General features: G+C 37.4%; 1 protein-coding gene across 2 annotated transcripts in view; it reads right to left on the reverse strand.

The window, feature by feature from the left end:
• Nucleotides 1–26634, reverse strand: part of atxn1a (ataxin 1a) — a 130972-nt gene that overhangs the window by 27041 nt on the left and 77297 nt on the right. For both annotated transcript variants that reach the window (XM_067426713.1, XM_067426712.1), the window contains one exon: nucleotides 16217–16317. The gene's annotated coding sequence lies outside the window, so the exon portion shown is untranslated. The remainder of the gene's footprint in view (nucleotides 1–16216; nucleotides 16318–26634) is intronic.

A 26634-nucleotide genomic window follows, 5' to 3' on the forward strand; every position in this document is an offset into this window, starting at 1 on the left:
AACTTAGGACACTAAAGATATATTTTTCTCTTTCTAGGAGAAAAGATGCCTAGGGTCCCTGATCACATGCTATAGACCTGCTTTAGGGAGGCATGTGGACTGCAGATGTGGCCAAAGTAATAAACTGCAAAGTCTGTAACAACTGCAAGGAGACAGGAAGGACAGCTGATCATCCTACCAGTGCCAAACCAAATGTAACCATATGTCCCCCCGGACATGTTTGAGAAATTGCAAGTGTCTTGGTGGAAGAGTGGAGTAACATCTCACAGCAAGAGCAGGCAAATATGCTAAAGTCCATGAGAAGGAGATGCACTATAGTACTTAACCCCTAAACCCCTTCTTTCAAAGACTCATTATTCTATTTCTGTTTGCCAAATGCCAGTAAAAAAAAAATCAAATGCCAAATTCAAGCAAAATCAGTTGTCTCAGTTGTTGAATCTTTTATGTTCATATAAATATTTACACATTAAGATATTTGCTGGAAATAAAAGCAGTTGAAAGTAAGAGGACATTTCTTTTTTGCTGAGTATGGTCACTCTGAGGTCCTTAGTGAATTCAAGTGTGGTACTGTGATAGGATGCCACCTGTGCAATAAACCCATTTGTGAAATGTCCTCATTACTAAATATTCTACGGTCAACAGTTAGTGGTATTAAAACAAAGGGGAAGCAATTGGGAACAACAACAACTCAGTCAGGAAGTGTGAGGCCACGTAAAATCAGAGCGAGGTCAACACAGACGTCAACAACTATCTGCCGAGACAACAGAACTACAGACCTCCAGACACTGTGGCCTTCAGCTAAAGAACATTGTGTAGAGAGCTTAATGAAATGGGTTTCCATGGCTGAGCAGCTGCATCCAAGCCTTACATCAACAAGTGCAATGCAAAGCATCGGATGGTCTCTACTGGTCTCTAGAGTGGAGACGTTCTCTGAAGTGACAAATCATGCTTCTCTGTCTGTCAATCTGATGGACGACTCTGGGTCTGGCAGTTACCAGGAGAACGGTACTTGCCTGACTGCATTGTGCCAAGTGTAAAGTTAGTTGGAGGGGGGGGGGGGGGGGGGGGGGTCGATTTTCAGGAGTTGGGCTTGGCCTCTTAGTCCCAGTAAAAATAAAAACTCTTAATGCATCAACAACATTTTTGACAATTTCATACTCCCAGCGTTGTGGGAACAGTCTGGGGATGGCCCCTTCCTGTTCCAACATGACTGCGCACCAGTGCACAAACCAAGGTCCATAAAGACATGAATAAGAGAGTTTGGTGTTGAGGAACTTGACTGGCCTGACCTCAACCTGATAGAACACCTTTGGGAAGAAATAAGAGCAGAGATTGCGAGTCAGGCCTTCTTGTCCAATATCAAAATGTGCTGATCACACAAATGCACTTCAAAAATTCCCATATACACACTCCTAAACCTTGTAGAAAGCCTTCTCAGAAGAGTTGAACCTGAAGGGTGGGCCAACTCTATATTAAATCCTACAAATTAAAGGTGGGGTAAGTGATTTCTGGTACCAAAACAAACACGGCCCTACCCCTAAAAGGGTCCTATTTTAATAGCTCCGCCCCACACATAAGTAACCCAGACAACAACTATGGCAGAATCTGTGCGTTACTAATCCAAGTCGTGTATTAAATGAAAAAGCATATTACATGAATATTACAATTATGACCAGATTACAGTTATAGCGATCACAAAAACACAAGCCGTTCTCATGAACAACTCGGTAGAACACGGGCACGGCAGTCCAGATAACGACATACTACAATTATGACCGGATAAGGGTTATATAGATCATGAAAAGAAGGAACAAACATATATTAGTAGTATAGTGTCTTACTTGTCGGACACATTTTGAAACAGACAGTGAGGAGATTTAGATGCTCCATGCGGTGTGGAAATGAACGAGTCTTTATCATGTGAGCGACAATACAATCGCAAATGACAAACAAGCGAACATGACACACAAGTATATTCAAGCAAAAGCCAGCATATATTAGTTCTCGGCTAATGTCCGTCCTGTGTGACTAGTGTTTTTTGAATAACGATGTGCACTCCTCTCACCATCAATAGTAGACACGTCCCTTACCTGCTGACAAGTTTGTTATTGGACTCGTCCGTTTTGTAAAACGGTTTTGAAATAAAACTTACTCCACCTTTAAGTATGGGATGTCATTAAAGTTCATGTGCATGTAAAGGCAGGCGTCCCAAAACCTTTGTCAGTATAGTATATATATTGATAGTACATGAATGACATCTATGATGACAGTATTAATGACCGTGTCCGATCGGAAGTGACATTGCCACGGTGCTTTGTCATTCTGAAATAATACTAGCACTGAATGACCTCTAAATCTGAGTCACAGAAATGAATAGCTCTCCTTTCTCCTCAGAGACAGCACCACAGAGCCAAAGCTTCAATTGAGTTCGAAAAGTGCAGATTAGATGCACATAATTGCAGACGTATGCCGGAATCTGGTTTCGACCTCAAATCGATTTCATGCATTTGTTTGTCCTCAGCGCAAACAGTTCCCGGTGCCTCTGTGTCTTGTCCGCCGCTACTGCTTGATGTGTCCTTCTCGCCTCCACTCCATTCACAGGCGATCCTAAATCCGCCACTATGCGAAGTGTGTATCAGTGTGTGTGTGACGGATTACGGCGAGGCAAAGCACTGCTAAGCCCCTCTATTACTCGATAATCCCACAGGAGTGTGTACACACGCTCACTGAGAACATGCAGACGTACTGACAAATAGAGCCCAAAGATACACACGCTTGTGAAAAATAAGAGGCAGAACAACACGCTCAGACAGAGAGGAGACTGGGTTCAGGAGGTTTAATGAGTCAAGTCACATGAACATATTAAAAGGTAATTTAAAGCACTAATAAATATAAATTAATCAAAAGAAAGCAATGCAAAGCATACTTTTATCTATAAGTATTCTATTACTATTATTATTAGGTATTATGAACACCATATAACAAGCTGCTTATGAGCTCCTATCCATTAAAACAATTCAGCAATACATTTTTAATCATAAAATATTTTATTCTTAAAATACAATGTGGTGATAAAAAATTGAGAAGTGATTACAATTCATTAAAAAATAAATGTTAATTATTAGGTATTACAGGCAGTACATTATTGTTATTACTGTGAGCAGCAAATGTTGATTACCATTTATTATTATGATCAGGATTTTAAAAAGTATTAATTTAAAAAATATAGTTTTGAGATAAAATTTAATTAATTTTTAAAATTAATACATTTTGAAAGCTTAAAAAATAACATTAAAAATTCATGATTAGGTATTATGAGCAGCATATTACGATTACTATTAAGTATAATGAGTGGCATATTACAATCAGATTATTTAGCTATCAATTTAAAAAAATGACAATAAACTGCAATAAATTAGATCAAATAAATTCTAAAATAACTTAATTCTAAAATAAAATAATGGAAAATACCAACTCAACTTCTGGAAAAAGTATAAATTACACAATTTAATTTATAAAATAATACATATTCATAATAAAATTATTATTTAAAGCTGCACTATGTAATTTTTCTGTCCGCTAGAGGGCGTCTATTCAAAACAAAGGAGTAGTTTGATGATGCCAAGTTTGAGCTCAGAATATTGGGACATATGGTCTTCACCTCACAGCCGGTGGAAAAAAAATCGGGACAGGACTCGGGCAGAAATCATGTTCATGGATGTGATTAATGTTACTGTAGTATGAAGCAGAGCAGGACCGAATGTTGAGGGAGCTGAGTGAGGCCGCTGGAGTGATTGAAACGCGACACACGGCTCGCGAGCAGAGGGACTTTTATTATGAAGGGACACAGTCGCCGGCGCCATTTCCGCTTTTCCTGTCATGAGTATGAGGTAACGCAGCTCTGTTCACCATATTAGATACATTTAAGTGTGTTTAAAATTATGTTATGACCTTACTCTGTGCGTTCGCTCGGCGGCTGCTGTGACACTTGTTCACACTGCTAAGAGTAAAGCGTTTCAGCCAAATAAAACAGGAAACCGAGGGTAACGCAGATATGACGTAATTGATAGGTGACTCCCTCAGACGTCCTGGCTCCTTGGTTAAAATAACAATTTTCTCAATTTACAAACAGTTGGAAACATTTGGGATATTGTAAGAACTCAGCTGTACAAAATATATAACACTGGCCTAGTGGTTTTTGGATATTTTACTGCAAAAATCCTACATAGTGCACCTTTAAAGGGTAACTAAACCCTAAACCAACTTTTTTTAGTTAATGATCTGCAAGACTGGGGCTTCATTAATGCTGTTGATTGATTCGAGTAAATGTTTTGACATTTGGGTATAAAGTGTTTTAATTCTATAATATATGGTGTAAAAACATCTTAGTGCTGCCCTCTTGAGGTTGAACTACTGCTACTGCAGTCGAATTTTCCTATTGGACGTTGTGGTGCATCATGACGTAGGACGGTACTTCCAACGGCTCACTACCATGCCCCTGGCACGAGCTCACCACGCCCTTAGAAATGTTTTCCCGTGATCACATGATAAGAACAGCTTTAGTCCAGTATGAGTGTGTTACATGAAATAGAAACATTATGAATGAAATATTCTCGTCACTTGCTTTCAACATCCCAATGAAGAAAATACAGATAAATAATGCAGTTGTTAGTACATGTTAAGCTTTTCTTGTGATATTTTGCCACCCTGACACGCAAATGGTTGCCGTGGTAATGAACAACAATACCGTGACGTGCTGGTGTATATAGGGCATTTCAGAATGTTTGGAAACAATCGGCACCAAGATACTTCCGGGTTGCAGAACGGGAGCGGCTTCTACTGACAAACTGAAGAGATCAGCCGGCTACTGTAAACAGTTACAGAGTTAAGAACATTGCTGTTGATTAAAGTTGAAACTATGATGAAAACGTGTTGTGTTTGGGGTTGCGCCTTCAAATATACAGCAAAAGGTGTAGGATTATACTGATTTCATTCAGAAAGAAGTAAATATATCCAGCAAATCCTGTGGGTGAGGAGGCTAAAGCGAGTGGACGTCGTCAAAAGTAGCACAACATCATAGCTGAGCATAATAATCTACGGACATTTCACCCTCCTCCACTTCAGGTGAAGGTGGTGGAGAAAAGTCCTCTACTTTAGATGACCGCTCTGTTGCAAAGCTACTGTCCTCACTCCAGTCACTATCCATCTTTGCGAGTCTGACAGCTGTCAATCAATCCGTCACTGCGGGTCTCAGGTGCATGCCCCCCCCGCTCAGCCCCGCCCTCGTCTCGTCCTCTCTGTCTCCGCTGGGCTCTGCCTACTTTTTCAGCATTTTTCAAATATTGCCAGTGGGCGGAGTTAGGCTGTGAACAGGGGTTTAGTTACCCTTTAATCAAACAATAAATAAACACCTTTAGTTTGTGTCCACACTGTAAGAGCTTTCTGCTTCAATGCACCTCCACCCACCATCCTTTTGCATAAAAGACCACCAACCCATGTAGCAGCATGACACATGCAGCCGTACAGCAACACAAACCTCAGAGCTACAGCCCATTATCACGCCTGTACTGCTGAGAAAACCGACCCCGGCATACAGCTGCATCATGCTGGATCCGCAAAGACAGAACATAAAAGTGGACCTCCAACGAAAACACACACACACACACACAAACTATGCAGCGAATCACAGCATGAGGCCCTGTTCAAAGCCATTCACACACTGTGAACCACGCAGAGAAGTCTTTATATTCCTGAGAGAGCAGGGCCACAGGACTCAGGATGGAGGCTCTTTGAATTGTGGCAAAATGGGATGACGTGCAATTGTGTTTGGTGTGACCTTGTTTGGCTCTTCCGTGGCTCAGCGGTGCCGGGCAAACTAAGAAAGACTGAAGGGCCGGTTTGAGGGCACTGCTGTGATCCATAACAATACTCACGTCTGCCCACACAGCACAGATTGGCTGATGTCCTGTACACATGAGGTCTGGGTCACAAAAATGTATTAAAAATGTTAATTTATGAATGTCAATGCATAACAACAACATACCATATATATATATATATATATATATATATATATATATATATATATATATATATATATATATATATATATATATATATATATATATATATATATATAATGCAACTATATTTTTTAACCATTTTGCACTTTTATTTGTCTGGCTATCACCAGACCAAGCTCAATTTAAGATGGAACACTGGTCTGGGGAGTCTGCTCTGTCTGCTCTTGTGTTTTCTACTGCACAAGAGGTGTCATCAACGAGCAATATTCAAATGACTCTATATGCAATTGGATAGTCCTTCAACCAATCAGACCACAAGAGGCGTGATAAATGGGCAACGACCCATCGTTTCTATATCTATCATCGTGTTAAACTCACCAATAGCGCCAGGTGAATAAGCCAGTCTGTGATTAGTTCCCGCAAAAGTGTGACAGAAGCAGTAGAAATGAATGTACAGGTTTCCAGACTGAGTTGCAGGGCGAAATCAAATTGCCGGCAGATCAGGCTGGGTTTACCCAGTCTACTCTTTTATTGTCTTTCATTTAAAAAAAATCTGCTTTATTCTACTTTTAATATAAGCATATCTTAGACCGTAATCCATTTTTTAAAAAAACATTACAAATCATTACTGAGTCACTGGTGTCAAATATATGTGATCATTTGAGGGATTGTTATTAGTTACATTTTTCAGCATTGCATTTTTCTTATAAATAGTTACTATATTTCAACCTTATGTCAAATTGCACACGTTGACCTTGTGTTCAGGAAATGTGTTTGTTGCTATTCAGTTTTTTGAAAGACAATAAAAACAGACCTACTTTATATTAGGTGGCCTAAACTACTATGTGCTTACATTTTAATTAATAATTTAATACAATGTACTTATTATGTACATACATGTTTTTAGATTATACTTCCATTTTAAAAAACGCCTGCATGTAATTACATCTGGAACTAATTTCTGACACTTCCCTTATACCTAACCCACACCACCCCACATGTCCCTAACTTTATCCGTATCCTCCTCAATATCAGCAAACGGGTTTTGTAATACAATATGAACACAATAATTACATTGTACTTACATTTTGATGCAAGTACATAGTAGTTAAGGCCACCTAATATAAAGTGGCGCCATAACAACCAAAAATTCATCAAAATTTCTCCATTCAGCTTGGTTCATCGACCATATCTCCATCAAGGACAGCCAGAAACCTTGGAGTTGTGATTGATGACCAGTTAAACTTCACTGACCACATTACTGCAACAGCCCGGTCCTGCAGATTTGCTTTATACAACATTAGAAAGATCAGACCCTTCCTATCAGAACAGGCTGCACAACTCCTGGTTCAAGCTCTTGTTCTCTCCAGACTGGACTATTGTAATGCTCTTCTGGCTGGGCTTCCAGCATGCACTATCAAACCCTTGCAGCTGATCCAGAATGCAGCGGCGAGAGTGGTCTTTAATGAGCCGAAGAGAGCGCATGTTACGCCTCTCTTCATCAAACTGCACTGGTTGCCAATGGCTGCTCGCATCAAATTCAAGGCACTAGTTCTCGCCTACAAAACAACCACTGGCTCTGCACCAATATACCTAAACTCACTTGCTCAGACTTACACACCCTCCAGAAGCTTGCGTTCTGCGAGCGAGCGGCGCCTCGTGGTTCCATCCCAAAGAGGCATGAAATCGCTCTCACGGACATTTTCCTGGACCGTTCCCACCTGGTGGAATGGCCTGCCGATCTCTATTCGTGCTGCCGAGTCTGTAGCCATTTTTAAAAAACATCTTAAGACACATCTTTTCCAATTGCACTTGACCAATACAGAATAGCACTTACTGATCACCGCAGCAACGACCAAAAAGCGCACACTCCTGGATCATATCTACGTCTCTCATCCGGATGTGCCTTCAGGCGGGTATGTTACATAGTTATCATAACTATCAGAATCCAGTGTTCTGTATTTTGCGTACGTGAGTTTTTGTTGTAGATGGCTATTGCTGCGCGTTTAGCTAGAATGCCATACAAAACCAACCCATTGGGCCACTGAATCTGCATTAACGACAACAGCTGGGGCAACAGCCTTAGTCCTAATGGGTTGTTATCATAGCTATCAAAATCCAGTGTTCGGCATTTTGCGTACGTGAGTTTTTGTTGTAGATGTCTATAAAAAAATAAATAAAATAAAAATATTGTGTACTGTGCTAATTAATTGAGATTTCTTACAGCTCTTACAGGTTGTTGGCCTTGTCTGTTTCGTTGCTTCTATTACTCTCCCCTTTTTTGTAAGTCGCTTTGGATAAAAGCGTCTGCTAAATGATTAAATGTAAAATGTAAATGTAAAGGTGATTACCCAAATTGTACCTCATATTGTTATCATTATTTTAGGTTTTCAAAAAACTTATTTTTGTGATACATTTTGCTTGTAAATTGTGCTTAAGTTATCTTTCTTTAAAACAAATGTCATTTGGTTTGACATTTTGGTAACAAAAAAAAATGTAAATATATATAAAGGACATAAGGGTCATCAGAAGAATAATTGACACAGAAAACCAGATTGCTGGTCAGGTCAAAATCGAAAAACAATGTGCTGTGATCTTTCTATGCAGACTAAACAGAGGGATATCTCCAATCCTGTGAATGCTCTCTTAGCAGTCCTGTGATCATTCCTTCATGACCAATTAAACATTTAGATAACACTGAGGTAATAAACAGAGGGTGAGAAATGAGCATGATGGGCCAGCTCTCCACACAGGCCACCTAAACCCGAAAACAGCACCAAACTCGATAGCATGAGAATCACACGACCTGGTGCGAACGGAGAGAACGAGAAAGAGACTGTAATGATAAATACAGCCGCAATGAAAGACCCCTGGCGGTGCTTGGATTTTATGTTCAAGCCGAACAAATACACAAGCTTTAATTCTTGGAGCTCATAAAACACATTTCATGTTTTTTCTGTTAGCCCCACCAATGTCATTTTTTTTTTTTTTTTGTTGCTTAAACATGCCCTGTGATGTGGGTTACAAAGCAGAGTATAGACGATTATTCATTGTGAGTAATCAGGAAGACAAAACTCCAGCAAATGTCAAACGTACACTCAATACATCAGGATTGAGGTCGACCTGGATATAAATGGAAGCTAATAGCAGCAACACTTCTCAGAATATTACTTCACATTCATAACTTGGCTCTCCTTGAACGTGTTTTCAAAGGACAGGGTTTTTTGAAATAACCTCTATGAGTCTGCATGTTTCTATCCTAACAAAGTTGGTTTTATGCAGAGGATCAGTTTGTAATGAAACTTGATGCTACATATGAATTGTATGTCTTCTGCTTAGAGCTCCCCACCTCTGACCTCAAAGCTTGTGCACACTGGCAGAGGGTCAGCGGGTCACCTTTCACACATGCCACCAAATCCCTGGCCTGCTGGAGCTTGTTTGGAGGTATAATATAACATACGACTGGTTTCCAAGAATGAGCCGCAGTCAAAAATCATCCAGGCTGGTAACAAGTAACTAAAGAGTTTAAAGATAACATCAGCATTTATGTCAAGTGTGATGGAATGTTAATCCTTGTAAAAACCATTTGTGAATGCATGCTCTTAATTCACACTGTTTGCATCTGACGTCTAGATTTTCAGCAGTAACAGTCTGACCTCTTGACCCAGTCTGTCAGACATAAGACCTCTGCCACCTGAGAATAAGAGCAACAGTTGTTTGGTTTCAGACACCGCTTAAATGAACCACTTTGGTGATTAAAAAGGCAAAAGCAAACACGTATGCTCTTAAGTCCCTAAAGGCCATTTGTGTTCTAAAGGCCATTCAGTGTAAAAGGTTGTTAATGTGGATAAAGGATAAATGTGTGTGTATTTAGAATTAATGTATTATTAGAGTGAGCATTAGTGTATTGTTGAGTATCAAAGTTATTTTAAGACAAGTCAGTTTACTCTGCAGTCATAATTATTTCTATCCATAATTGTACAGCTTCATACTTAAATAAGGTAAAGACTGATTCAATAAATCTAAATAAATCAAATAAGTTGCACTCAAATCTAAAACCTGGCATCACTAAATTATAATGAACAGTATGAAGAATTGATATTAATATTGAGATTTACTGAAGATTAAATTTAGTCAATCATATTATATTAAATTATTAGCGTTTTTAAAGATTTATTTTAAGTGAGCATTAAATGACAGCACAGCTAATCTAAATGTAAATGCATGAACAATTCAATATATCATATTGGCTAAAACAATAAAAAAATAAAACAAGGAGCATTATATAATATATATTTCTATGATTTAAAATCAGAAATAAAAAATAATGTCCTTTAGCTCAAATCTCATTACAAAACTATATATATATATATATATATATATATATATATATATATATATATATATATATATATATATATATATATATATTTTTTTTTTTTTTTTTTTTTTTTTTCTGCATGTAGTAGTATGATTTAGTTTTTGTCCTCATTTACATTTTGTCCTAGAGAATACCTAAACACGCATGCACGCACGCACGCACACATACTCGTTGAGTTTTCATGTTTGGTGGAGTTTTATACTGTACAAACTTCATATTCTCACAACATTGTAACAAAAATGTCACAACAAGGACAAGGATTTTGGATGACAAAAGGTTTAGCAGGTAGGGAACCATAGACTCACTCACATACACTTAGTTTTTTTATGAGATGTGGGGACTTTCCATAGGCATAATGGATTTTACATTCTCTACACTACCCTGCTCCTAAACCCATCACAGGAAACATTCTGCATTTTTACATTTTCTAAAAAACAATTTACTATGCTTATGAATCCATTTACATTGTGGGGACTGCTGGCTGGTCCCCACAATGTAGTTGATATCAGGTTTATATTACATTGTGGGGACATTTGAGCCCCTTTCACACTGCACGTCGGACCCGCAATATTCCCGGACCATTGCCGGGTCGCCTTCTGTGTGAAAGCAACCACGTCCCGGGATTGATTACCGAATTCGACCCGGGTCGGGGACCTAGTAATATTGCGGTATTCGACCCGGGACGAGCGCTGTGTGAACAAAAGCCGAAACTAATGCCGCAACGTGTACGTAGTTATCGTGCGACTCCTAGAGCTTGTTTTTTTCAATAATACAACCCTGCAGTGCCAGAAGAGCTCATCGGTGTTTTAAACGCAGAGAGTGTTCGTATACAAAAGAAACTAAAATTAAACAAGCAGAAATGTGCGCAAACTGGACACAAGTCGAGACCACGGAGCTCCTTACTATCCGCGCTGAAGCTGAGATCGCTCGCCGTTATACGTCACATCAGGATGTCACGTGTCAACTCGACCCGGGACCGTTACGGGTTGTGTGTGAAAAGTGCACATATTACGGTATTTCGCTGGCAGTGTGAATGGACCAAATCTAGTGACCCGGCGGGAACAAATGCCGGGTCGCATTATCCGTGTATTTGCCGGAATTGCAGTGTGAAAGGGGCTTTGGACTCCACAATGTAATACAAACAAGTATGCACGCACGCACATACACACCAGTTTGAAAAAAACCTAAACAATATATGACCTTAAATATATAAACTACACCTGCAAATCAAACTATGCAGTCAAAATAACCCCTATAAATTCTAAATAATTTTTTGGGGTCAAAAACAAGTGACTGCCAATCAAAAATGTGTAATATCATCAAATTGTGTCAGTTAGCTGGTCATCCCGGCCGTTTCCTAAGTTCCAAAGAGTTTTGAGTTCATTTCTGGGAGGGTAATATCACAGCGTGTCAGAGAGCTGAATGTTTATTTCTCTACCGTTCTTGCATTGTTCCAGAACCTTTGACTTCCAAGCAGCTCCAACGAATGAGGGCTAATGTGCTGAGAGACAGGTTTCTGACAGCCGTGGATAAGGTTTGTGTTATTCTGAAACTTGAGCCATTCAAAACTGTTTAAATGACAAAGATGGAAAATAGATATACGATACATATCTGAGTGTGAATGTTTAAAATTAAGAAATGAAAAGCATGCAAACAGGTGCGAACGGACACCTCAGTGAGTGCGGGTGGAAAGGTAGCTGTGATTGTGAGGTGCTTTTGTGTTTATGCTAGCAATTTATTTTTTCTCCCTCTTTCTAGAAAGCGCTCCGCTGAGATCACAGTGTGAAAGGACACAGTTTTAAGTGCTGAGGGGGAGAGGGACTCAGGCACAATGGAATGCCACCGCTACTCCTGCCAAGAACACTTTTCCCATGCGCCCGGGAGCCAAGACTTCCCCCAACAGCCAAGAATAGCAATGCTGTCCTCACCAAACTCTCTCAAACACACACACACACACACACACTAAGCAAGCATACGGCTAGGTAGCTCCCAAACTTCAAACGAGTCATGTGTGTAGGACACACACCTGACAAAAAAGTTAGGAGGATAAAAGATCACAGATGACTAGCAGAGCTGACCCAAAAATGTCACTCCAAACATGTATCTGTGGAACACAAAAGAAGACTTTTTGAAAGATGTCGCAGTGCTTATTTTGTCTATACAATGAAAGTCAATGGGGTCCAAACACTCTTAAAGAGGCCATATTATGCCTTTTACAAAGACTTGATTTTGCGGTATACTAGAATAGGTTTTCATGCTTGATTGTTCAAAAAGCATTTTTCACATGGGTGCTCTGATTAGTCGGGTGGACCTGTGTGCATTGATTGGTCAACTGCTTTGAGCGTGTTTCGGAGATGTTACGCCCTTTACCATAACTGAGTTACAACACACTGCTAATGCAACTAAACCAGGCCTCGACCCCTTTATTGCGCATGTCTTGGGTGGGGATTATTTAAATGAGCAATATTTCTTCCAGGAAGAAACCTCAAGGCTAGAATTGAGACGTTTCAGGGAGTTCAGAATCAGTGCTTAATGATATAGAGAATAATTCCCTTTGGAATGGACTTTGTGCTTTGTAACTTTGCGGACCTTTTACATGCTCAAACAGCAACATTACCCTAAAGAAAGCGGAGCAATGCTATAGAAGTAATAAACCTTTTTAAAACTTTTTTTCTTAGTGTAAAAACATTTTAAAAATCAAACAAACCTTTTTTCACTAAAAAGAACTTTTTGTGAAATTTAAAGGTTCCCGGGATATTAAAGGTTCTTCATGGTACCATGGATGCCAACAAAGAAACGTTATTTTTAAGAGTAAAAAGAAGAAATCCACAGAAATTTTAAATCAAATAAGGTAAAATATGTATGAACAAATGATGTCAACATTGGCTATCCCTCATAAGTATGGTGACTGGGAAGGGACATGCTTGATAATAAGTCGTAGCCAGGAGATCATTTTGTCGAGATGACGACATCATTATGTAATGTCCACGCGATGTAATCGATTATCTTTTTCTATTGGCCACAACTTCATATTTTGAGAGAATTATATGTTCTTATGGTAACAAACAGACAACAAATACACTTCTCATAATAAAAAGCATAGCCTAATAATGATAATTATTATGATTCAAAAATATTAATTTAAAAAAATGAACATATATGAATGGTGAATTTAAAACTGTTAAATGTGATATGTGATAAATACACCTTTAAAAATACAGTTTAATTCACAGAAATTAAATTTGGCCAACTGTAAAATTTAGATGTGATCAGTCACTAGAAAATTTGCAATTGGAGACAACATTTATTTTTTTTACGTAATATTACAATAATTTAAATCATTTATAAAATGTGATACAATGTTTTATAAGGCATATTGTTTTAACATTTATTGATAAACTTCATTCGAATGCTTGCTGTCTATAGGCACCATCGTGTGCGATACAATGTAATATGCAACATGTTAATAAAATAATTTCTTAATTTTCTCAAGGCCACGACTTCTTATCACGGGGGGGGATAATAATTTTTTTTTTATACAACTCATTAGTTTAAAACATATTAAGCCTTTAAGTTCTGCATAATTAAGGGCGTGGCCACTTGAGTGACAGGTGGAAGGTTGCCGTTTGTCTTCTGTCTGTTATTCATCACATCACATCAGATCCAGCCACGTCCCGTCTCTTTGCTCATTATCAGTTATCCGGGAGCGATATACGGTGACGCGCTGCCAAAGATGGCAACGGCCGACTTTAAGACTTCAAAAACTCTCTTCACAATCCTACAGGTGACGTCACAGACACTACGTCGATATATTTTTTACAGTTCCTGCGAGTTATTCTGACATTCTCAAGAATTAATATCTTGTGGCCATGACAAAATGAACTGAATCAAACATGTCCCCACCTGGTCAAGGTACATAAGCACATCGTGCTTTGATCTTGCAGATCCTCCATCTTTTTATAATCACATCCCACTATATAAATGGACTCCAATGTGCTCTCAGCATCAATGTGTCATCCATTTCTCTCTAGGCTATTTTCTTTTGAGAACTAACAAACAGGAAAAACCATTGCCGAACCCCACCTTTGCCACTTAACGGAAGATTAGGACGTTCAGAAAGCATTAGAAAGAGCAGGGTAAAACACAGCGGTGTGAGTGTGATGAACTGCTATGCTTCACCACGCAGACTAAGAGGCCAGTGACCTTTAACAGGATGAGAGCTTTTACTCTAAAAGCTCACGATTGGTTAAAGTAGCCATCGGCATAGCGGAGCTGTCTAAGATGAAAAATGCAGTGAGTGAGACAGAGAGAAAAACAGACACAGAAAAGAGTGCCTTCGCTCATGAAGTACTCATTTCCATGCGTCTCTATTAATTACCCTCAAAACAGACCTGTCCGTGAGCTAGCACTGCATGTGTGTCTCTCGTATCCTGATTTTCTGTGTAGTCATGCTCCGGTATATTGACCAGGCTAATTAATTGGCTTATATTTGACCATTTTAAGATTATGTGACGGAATGATTTTGGTAGTTGCCTTTATGTCAGTTTCAGTAAGGTCAATGATTAATAGACATTTTACGCAGCTATTTTACGTTTACTCTAATTTAATACATCATTTTATAAATTATATTATAAGCAGTGAAAAACTCAACTGAAAAATAAACATGAAGAATCCTATACACATTGTATAATAAATTTGTTTAAAATGTATTTAAAATCCTCAAACTTTCTGTTTATGTGAAGGTTTAAAAGAAAATAGTCTCAGACCTTCTATAATGTTGACCAAAATCGGATATATGCATTTCAGGTTTACCGTCTAATAGTAATAATAATTAAAAAATAAAAAATAAATACAAATATATAAAAGAATAATTGCATTTAAAAGTTATATTATATATATATATATATATATATATATATATATATATATATATATATATATATATATATATATATATATATATATATATATATATATATATAGTGTTAATAAATCTTTTTTTATTCTAATGATAAAAGTTAATAATAATAAAAAAATTTATGTGAAATCAACTATCATATATATTTAATAAATGTATAAAATATACATAAACATTATATAGAAACAGCACCACCACATTTCAAAATGACATTTTTGCACTTTAATATATATTCCAAGAGGGGGCGCTTATGGGATTCATTCACAAATCTACCTAAAATCTGTCTGTGTGACCATACAAACAACAGAACAGAAATGTCTGTTCGACATCTGCCATGTCATGCACTTGAATTAGATTAGACCGTGGCATGCCTACACTCTTGAGAACACGGGCTTGTTCACATATACACACATATCTCACACGAACACGTGTATTATTTCTTAATGAGATGCTTAACTGACGTCCGAACCCACTGCACGTGCACATGTCAGAGTGTGAGCATGCCACAATAAACCTGCGTGTTACAGTACGCCTGCGACCGACCATGCATCCAGCATGAATCATTAAAGCTGTGTTGTCCCAAGCGGTTTACGCTAGCTAGCTTTTTCCTTGAGGTGTTTTACGTGAAAGCGCGGCATTCAGCCCCAGCTGTGTTGTTTGGTAAACAGCTCTGTTGCTAGGCAGACCGGTATTATTGCTCCACCAATCAGGGCCTGATTTGACGGGTGAGTAGGACACAGCTTAAGCAAGAGTTATTTTTACAATTGCGCTCCAGATAATGCCCCTGCACAAGTAGTAAAATGCTGTATTAAAGGTCATGGCTATCAAAAGGTAAGTGTGTGTGTGTGTGTGTGTGTGTGTGTGTGTGTGTGTGTGTGTGTCCTGTAGTCATACCTCATTCAGTTGCCTCCAGTGTTTTAGTGAGTGTTGCGGCCCATTGGAGTTGTTACAATCCCAACACGGTTTGTAGTCTCAGTGCAGGCCTCCAGCACAGCCTACGGACACACACACACACACACGTTACTCAATAATACAGAGCCAGCAGCCTGTACACAGTCGCCAATAGGACACACTTTCTTGAATTCCTGTCCTGTCCTGAAGCCGTGAACTAAGCGACGAGCGAACATGTTCCACATACAGATGCACTCAGGTGCATTTACTCTAGTAGTCACACTCATACTACTGCAACTCTTGTCATCTTGCAGCTCCACTCCCTTCAGACGCTCACAACACAGAATGGACCGCTATGGAAACCCGAGTAACAAGACAACACAAAGGCTGAGGTGTGGGTGTACAGTGAGTGTGCTCTTTAAATAAAGATGCTCCTCATTAGAGCTGCTCTCAGATCAGCATTGAGCTTGTGAGCGTACAGCACACGCTGTTATCTGCTGCTAGACTTATTGTTTGCTTTCTTTCACTAACCACCTGCGGTATTCCATAAGGCATAAAACTGGAATGACATCACATCCCTCAACTCCCAGAAGCACAGATCTTCGATCAGTATTCAAGAGTAGGACTCCACAGCACAGATTGCAGATAGCAGCAAGGAAGCCGTGTATCATTTATCTCTGGGGCATTACGTGAGAAATAAACTGTTGTCTTTAGAGGATTAGATAGCGGCAATCTATTTCCAAGCGACATGCCCTCTGCTTATGTAGCATTTCTGTTGCAACTAGGGATGTGCAAAAATATTTGTAAAAGTTGACTAGTCAACTAATCTTTTTTAATCCCTGTAATAAAAAGACTGATTTCAGGTTCACCTGAGCCTTTTTTGCAGCATTTCTTAGCGATCAAGAAAATCCTAAAAGCACTAGATAATGCTCTAACGAATGGAAGAGAAAGTAGGCATTTCAAGATACATTTTTAAAAGTTGGGCTATTTTCAACTAGATACGACGCTTGGCAGGATGTTAAATGGGCGAAGATATCAGTCTGTGTGATAGTAGCAGAGGCACTCCATGCAAAAAATAAATAAATTGAGTCCATGTTGTAACTTTGAAACCATTTTTATGGTTGTTAAATTACTCAAGAAGTTAATGCTGGTTCTGATAGAAAGGTGTCAGAATACACAGTGCATCAGAGTTTGTTCAGCTGGGAAACCTTGGGTCCTGCCATCCATGTGGATGTTACTTTGACACACGCCACCTATCTATTGTTGCAGACCATGTACACCCTTATTCCCTGGTGGCTGTTGCCTCAGGATAATGCGCCCTACCGCAAAGCTAAAATGCTTCAGGAATGGTTTGAGGACCACAACAACGAGTTTGAGTTGACTTGGCCTCTAAATTCCCCAGATCTCAATCCAATCGAGCATCTGTGGGATGTCCTGAACAAACAAGTCTGAACTATGGAGGCCCCACCTCACAACTTACAGGACTTAAAGGATCTGCTGCTAACATCTTGACAGATATCACAGCACACCTTCAGGTGTAGTGGAGTCCATGCCTCGACGGGTCAGGGCTCTTTTGGCAGCAAAAGGGGGACCAACTTGAAGGTGGTCATAATGTTATGCATGATTGGTGTATAAGACATGTATTTAAAAAGAAAAAAAAAGTAAATTATTTAAATAAATTATTTACTAATTTATTTATAATCCATTAATATATAATATAACATATATTATAACGTGATAATTCATAATATACCTTATTTATGCATTTTGTATAATAACTTAATATTGATTTATTTATATATAATTCATTAATATATAATTACAAAATATTATAATATAATTCATAATATACCTTTAACAGATATTTGCATTTTAAATTTTGTCTCCACTTTTATACCACATAATAATAATAATAATAATAATAATAATAATAATAATAATAATAATAATACTACATTTCAAATAATGAATATATCCCATTGTCAACCATAGTTGCAACAAGGACGCTCGAATGGCTTGAAGCTTTTATGGCTTGAATTGTGATAAAAATGAGGAAGAGGAGAGGTCACCGTTTTATGTCAATGTCATTTTGTGCTTTCTTTGCAGTGATTAACAAGTATACACTTCTGCCATATCACCCAATTCTGCAGATTAATTATCCTCTGTACTTCTATGGCAACATTGTATTTTGGCAGACGTGCTGATAAAGCATCATTGATGAGAGAGATAAGCGAGAGAGAGAGACCAGACAGATGGTCGCAGCGGGTGGGTGCAGTAAAACTTGTGACAACAGCCATTAGTGCTACAGGAGTCTGAGACCGAGGACAGATAGTGGGATGTGTGAACATGTGAACGAGGAAGAGAACGAGTGAGAAACCTGACTCCAACAGAGGAGAAAAGGAAGACACAAGTGCTATAGACAGCCAATACAACATTACATCTAGACATACAGTGACCATGATATAGCATCCAAACACGTCACTGAGCTTCGACTCCCAGTTTCCTATGCGCTTGAGAAGCTCTGAAAACGATTTCATTCTTTAAGCTACACTCTGTAACTTTTTTAATTTATTCTTAGCTAAAAACACTTAGTTCTTTCAAAAATATATGTGCTCATTCATGTATATTTACTTCTTCCAAGTAATAAAGTATTCTTGTAAGTTTATAATATGCCATTGAAAATACATATGGGTGAGGGGTTCGAATGCTGGTCGCCATGTTGCCCCTCCATCTTGAAAGTACATTAGCCAAAGAGGGACATACCCGTAAATTCAAGCTTTTCGCGTTTTAACACTCGATGGCACCGTGTTGAATGTGAAGAGGGGGGTTGCCATGTTAATCTTGGACTAAATCGGCCACCGTAGGAGTTAAAACGAAATCAGAATTGAGAGGAACAGAAACTAATATTCACTGGATGGTCATATACCTTTTCACCGCTAGATGGGGGAAAATATCGCACAGTGTAGCTTTAATAAATATAAGTGGTCAGTGACTCGTCTGTGAATTCTAGAAAGATAAATGTTTGACAACCGTATGTCCAAAACTGCATGCTAACGTAATGCTACCAAACTTTCTGTATGTGTCGAAAAATCTGATAACTTATTAAATTTCCCAAAATGTGTAGAATACTAACTGTAACTGTAAACATATTGACTCGTTATGTTTAAATATTATTTAAATTATTTCTGAGATGAAAACAGGAAGTTGAATGAATTTAACATGCTCATAATGGAGGTCATGGAACAACAATGTAGTATTATTATTTTTTAAATGTTTATTGTTGCACAATGCAAATGCTTGTACACTGTTTTTTTAAAGGTTGCATGGGTAGAGAAAATAATGTTAACCGATTAAATTCAGTAAAAAAAAAAAAAAAATATTATATACACATATATATATATATATATATATATATATATATATATATATATATATATATATATATATTTTTTTTTTTTTTTTTTTTACTGAATTTAATCGGTTAACATTATTTTCTCTACCCATACAACCTTTATAGATATATTATATATATTGATTTGGAAATATTATAAATTACAAACATTAAATGCTTCTGAATTTTGATTCACATTGACCTTCAGGCTGCCCAACAACGTGTCCCAATCATGCGAGAAACCTCAATGGTCCAAACCCCCACAAAGCATGTGTAACAAACATCAAATATGTTCCGAGGCTGGCTGTGACTGTGGCGTCACACATTTTTCAGACAAATTGTTGCTGGAATCTTGTCGTGTTTTGCAGATAATTGAGATTTTTGTGGTGGAATTAACCTGTTGCAGTCCTCACTAAAAAAAAACGGATTTACATAGGATCTAGCTACTGAATAATTGCCAACATACTATAGATTCTACCGCTTGAATATCCTACCTCAAAATGTCCACAACCCAGCCACAACCACAGCGCGAATGATCAATCTAAGCCAGAGTCATGAGGACACCTGCATTACTACAGTGAGAAAATTATTACACCAAGTGCTGTTCATCAATAGGTAACCAAGCATGATACTAATTCCATTGAATCTATTTAGAATTTCCAGAAATCTGAGGTTAAAACTAGATCCTGTGGCTGCATGTTTACGTCAGATGTATTTAGCTGTTCAAGTATGTGAATACTTGACACCCCTAAATACTGTTACTGGCACTTTAATGCCTTTTTCTCCTTTCATGTGTCATGTGGTTGTGGCTGTGACCACAAGTCATAAACAGCAATGGGGTAATTCTTGCAAGCTCAGTCTTTTTATGAGACGGCTCACACTGCTATCATTCATTCAAACATTTCTCTGAATGTCGCTTCCCTCGAAGTTACTATCAGCTCCAGGAGGCCACGCTGAGGCCAATGTGTTGGGTAAACAGCGGGATCACTCAGGTCAGTGTTTAAGGTGACACCTATGCGCAGTAGGAGAAAAATGCTTTAGAAAAACAAGATGAAGCAATTACAGACCCCTTTGGATTGTCATCATGGATTGAACTAAAGTTCTTGGTTTTCCATGTGGCCTCCATAAAGTGTTGGCAGATGGACATGCTGGAATGAGAAATGTATCATTTTTCCACAGACGTCCTTTCAAACCTGTCACATACCTTAGCAATTCCATTCCACCTCAGGATAACATTGTTTCATACTTTATATCTATATCTATATATATATATTATACTTTATATTTTTTTGCATTTAAAGGGATAGTTCACCCAAAAATGAAGATTCTGTCATCAATTGCTCATCCTCGTGTCCTTCCAAACACGCAAGCCTTTTGTTCATCTTCAGAACACAAAAAAATATATTTTTGACTGTTAAAATGTATAACCAAATCTAAAACAATATAGACATAGGAAGTGACACTAAGCAGAAACTCATTTTTTCAATTCCACAGCTTTTGCCACCAGCAGAATTGAAATGAAATCGCTGTATCTTTTTGGCTTTCACTTTATCACTATCTTTGTCAGAAACATAATGTTTCAGATCACATCAGCAGGGATTCTCTTCTCTGTACAGACCCGCTGTTTGCTCTTAACTAACTGTGTGCATTTCGGCAGCAAGCCTTAAAGGGATAGTTCACCAAAAGTGTCCTGGCTATTCCAAGCTTTATAATGGCAGTGAATGGGAGGCCAAAATTTGAAAAAGGGCATCCATCCATTATAAAAGTAATCCATTTGGCTCCAGCGGGGGTTAATAAAGGCATTCTGAAGAGAAGCAATGTGTTTTTGTAATGAAAAATATCCATATTTAAAATGTTATAAAAAAAAATATCTAGCTTCCATCTCATTTAAGGCGGCGGTCTTGATGTCACATTAGTAATGGAAAGGTTCAGCTCATATTCTAATGCTGCTTTGCCCTCAGACTCAAAAGTCCTGATCATATCCCCTTAAAGCCACATGAATTTCATATCAGGCTGGATAATCTGCAACAAGCTTGAGCATTCAAGCACTCACACACAGGATATCTGTTCCCTTCCCCTCTCTATTGCTCCTAAAACACGTTTGTCTTCTCAGAGTCTGCTCGCTCCACAAAGTCCATTTTAGAGTAGCGTAGTGTATGCAGCGTGCGATACACAAAAGTGCAGCGTGTATCGTTCCCATGTGCAGATATAGGACAAGCAGTAAGCCAACACCATCCTTGCAAAGCCCGGTTAGAGGGGAAAGAGACAGAAAAGAGAAAGTGAGGAAGAGTGTGTAACAAAGGATGATGTGGATGATGGATCAAGCGGTTACAGGAAGGATAAGGGGTGAACATTTTTGACTTGGTTTTAAGTGAGTCATGACAGATGATGCACTTACAGTATAATCAGTTTGGAATGATTCGTAAAGGGATAGTTCACCCCAAAATCAAAATTCTATCATCATTTACTCAGCATTATGTGGTTCCAAACCAGTATAAGTGTCTTTCTCCTGTTGAACATAAAAGAAGATATTTTTAAGAATCCTGGCAACCAAAATGTTGACAGTAGCTATTGACTTCCATAATATTTTTTCCTACTATGGTAGTAAATGGGTGCCATCAAGTGTTTGGTTACCAACATTCTTTTGTGTTCACCAGATGAAAGGAACTCCTACAGGTTTGGAACAACATAAGGGTGAGTAAATTATGATAGAATTTTCCTGTTTGGGTGAACTATCCCTATAATCGTTTGTATGCCGTATAACACTGAACAGCAAGTCAAGCGGATTTGAAATGACATGATGGTCATGGTGACAAAACCATCATTTTAGCATCCAAAAACCTGTGTTTTTATTCTAAAATGCACTGAACACATCTAATAAGACCTAATAGATGATACAAAGACATTTTAATGTCAAATCAAGCCATTTACATTCAAACATTATGATGCATGAATGCCTCATACTGCTGTCATAAGGTGCACCATATGCTTTGCACATGGAGTAATCATGGTGCATTACTACAGATGGAAGTGTCATGGCAGACGCCATCTCTCTTTTCTCACTGGACAGAGAGGAAACAAGATGGAGTGCCTCAAAGGAATTCAGCAGCAGCAGGTGTGTGTGTGTGTGTGTGTGTGTGTGTGTGTGTGTGCATTAGGAGGACAGCAGGTTGAAAGCCTTCATTCTTTCAACCTCCGAAATCCAGCACACACACACACACAGTCGTGTGGTGAGCATGCTCAGTAGCTCACTTCATTCAAGGTCAGTGCTGAGAGGCAGGTGATGACATCATTACTACAGCAGCTCTGTTATTTCACTGATCAATAGAGAAGCAGAAATGAGTTCATCTGAGCTAACGCCAGATGGCTGGAGCCACCCAATGAGAATCCATTCCTGGTAACACACACACACACACACACATCTCACGAGCACAGGCAAAGTGAGGCATCTACACTCAAAGCAACAGGAAATTCCCCTACACACGACATAGCATCACGAAACGCATCTAACCAGGGTATCTCCAGCATTTAAGTGTGTAAGCAGCCATGCAGCGAGTGGCTGTGTTTGTAATGATGAGAAATGACTTCACACAGCCTCTGTGCTGAGGGATGCTCCCTGTTTCCACAGCAATATTACAGTCTATTCATTCCACCATTTAACATAATGAGACAGGACTAGCTTATTCAGCCAGGGAAAAAGCAATATTTATACACGAAACAAGCATGGCAAACCAGTGACTCATACAGGAGGACGGATGTCTTGGTATAATATTAAATGGAAGACGGCTTTCCCTCGTACACTTAAATATTATCAAATAATGCACCTTACAGAGTATGTGTTTTAGTATAACATATTATGGGTGCCAAATGCAAATCTAAATTTTTCCACATTTTAAATGCCCCAAAGGCTTTATAACTATAACAATATAATGTTTTTTATATGATATAAAGAAAATTTGAATAAAAAGGAGCCATTATCATATAATAGAAACGTGTACAAGGACACTTTCACAGAAATATGCTAAAATATGAGCCAATATTAAGTAAACATAAATTTAATCTGTTTTTAATGAATGAACAAGTATAGACTATACATCATGGACAATTTGCATATGATCTAAATGTCAAGTGTATAATTTATATTTGGATTTAACATTTAGATATCGAATCATTTTTTGATTAATTTAACATTAGATTTTTTTTAAAGAAATAAATATTTGTATAAAGCATATATTTTATATTATATATATATATATATATATATATATATATATATATATATATATATATATATATATATATATATATATATATATATATATATTAATTTCAAATAAATGCTGTTCTTTTGAACTTTCTATTCATCAATGAATCCTTTAATAATAATGTATCAGGTTTTAAATTATTAAGCAGGACAACGGTTTTCAATTTTTTTTATAATAAATGTTTTTTGAGTATCAGCATATTAGAATGATTTCTGAAGGATCACGTGAAACTGAAAACCTGAGTAATAAAATTCAGCTATGGATCACATTTTAAACTAAATTACATTTAAAAGAATAAAAATTACACTTTTGACACTTTAAATAATAACATTTTAATAAATTGTCACAATATTACTGTCTTTTTTACTGTACTTTTTAAATAAATAAATGCAGCCCTAGTGAGCATAAGAGACTTCTTTAGCTTTCTTTAGTACTCTACCAACTTTTGAATGGTAGAGTAGAATTAAGATTATGATTAATATTAATACAATATTTCTCAATTATTTATTTATTTTTAAATTATTAAAGCAAAAATCTAGGTTCTAATAAAAAATAAATTGGGCCTTTTTTTCCTTTTCTTTTTTTTACCAGGGCAGTCGAACACTGATACCTCAGCTGTAGATATAGTCACAAATAAATCATGGCAAGCGTAATCGTGTCATTGACAACCACAAAGCCTGTCACTCAACCGACAATCACCATTCAATACCTCCCTTTTGTGCGAAACTACTGGAGAGGTACAACAGGAGAAGTGGATATCTCTTCTACACACACACACACAAACTCATTTACAACTGCCTAAAAAGCCACTCGAAGTCTCAAAGCTCCTGGTCACACTCAAAGTAGTAAAACTCAATCCCTGACAGGTTCAATCAGGGCCGTCTTCGGGTCATTGTGAGGGACTGATGGAGAGATAGCGCTGTGCTTCCTGCGTTTCTCCTGCTGTGCTCAGCTGGGACAAACGCAGCAGTAAGTGGATAGTGTGAGGGGCAGGTACTTCTCTCAGGTTACCGTGTCGTACCCCAGGCTGACCTCATTCCTTTTAACTTCTCTCGTTCTCTGTCTGTCTCTCTTTCTCAGTGCTGAAGGCGTCATAGGCGCTCCTTTTCTCTGACAACCTGACTGACATCATTGTCATCTCATCATGTCAATGTGTGTATGCTCTCGGTTGGCACCGCGGTCCTTATTCTGTCAAGGATTTGTTTACCGCCTTCTGTTTACCACATTTCAACGCTTTTTTTCAACAACAGGGTTATGGAATATGAATCTAAAAAAAAGGGACATGGCTCTGAATATCTGGATATATAAAAAGGCAAGTAAAAATGTAAAGAAAAAAAAAACAGTCAATCAGAGGAGCCCAGTGTTGTTATTGATAATTGCTACAAACTATTTCAAATATTTTTTTGTGAATTGAAATAAAGCTGAAATAAAATATAAATAATAAATGAAAGAAATGGAAGAAATTTACTTGAAAATGAAAAAATGTTGCCTTGGTGAAATAAAACAACATAAAATTAAGAGTAATATGTTAGCAATAAATGTACTAAAAAAGGGAAAAAAGAAAGCTGAATTATATTATATATAATTCTTAATTATTATATTATTATTATATTTCTGAATTATTATAGAAATTCTGACTGATGAGGCAGAGCACAAAAAATCTATTTTTTTTTTTAAAAAATGATAAATGTTGCATTGGTTAAATAAAATAAGATTAAGTTAAAATTAAGATGAAGCAAAAAATCTACTAAAACTGAAAAAAAAAAAAAAAATATATATATATATATATATATATATATATATATATATATATATATATATATATAAAAAGCTGAATAGGAATATAAAGAAAAACTAAAAAGACAAAAACTTAAAAACTAAAAGTTAAACGAAAATGAAAATAAAAGCTCATTCAAAATCATAATAAATATATTATTATAGTAATACTAAATAACACTAAAATAACAAAAGTTTATTTACAAAAAAGTATGCATTTATTTTATTTTCTTCTTTAAATATACAACTGTAATATATATTGTTCTTTATTATTTTTTCTTTCATGCACCCAGGTGGGTCTTAATCACTGCATGAGTGTAAAAAGATGCTGATGACGTACTACAATCTTTTATTTTGACCACAGCTTTTAAAGAACTGTTTGGCACTAGATGAGATGCTTCAGTCACTTGCTATTGCTACTTACTGTTAAAACGTAGTCAGCTTGGCGCAGAACATGAAAAAATATATAAAAGCAGAATTCGAGACACGCTCGAGTCTATTTATCTGCAGTAAGAGAGGACAAGCAAATTAATCAAGCACCAAGGCAAACACACTACATATGCGTAGGCTTTCACTTTAAAGCACCTCCAAGCTAACCCCAGCAATCAAGCCTTATACAAGCTCACAGATAGAAAATAACATCATGTCTAAGAAAAAGAATCAAAGCTACAGAGAGGCAGATGGAGACAACAGTGAAAGGGGGGTATATAGAAGAGAAAAAGAAGGAGAGAGAAAATAACATGGGAGAAGGATGGAAGAGTCTATTTCTGCAGATCTTCAAATGTTCAAAGCCCCTCAAAGTGTGTATGGGACCGCAGTTTCTTCGGCCCCCTACTGTGAGACAAGCTTGAAAGCAGAACAAACTTACTTTGTGCCGACATAAAAAATAAAAAAACTCAACTCATTCATGCATAATTGATAGTATTTAAGGGCTATGCAGGATTATTAAAATTATCTAAGTTAGATTATGTAAAGAATGGTAAATTCAA

Source organism: Pseudorasbora parva, chromosome 19, assembly GCF_024679245.1.
Source record: "Pseudorasbora parva isolate DD20220531a chromosome 19, ASM2467924v1, whole genome shotgun sequence".
NCBI classification, from domain to species: Eukaryota; Metazoa; Chordata; class Actinopteri; order Cypriniformes; family Gobionidae; genus Pseudorasbora; species Pseudorasbora parva.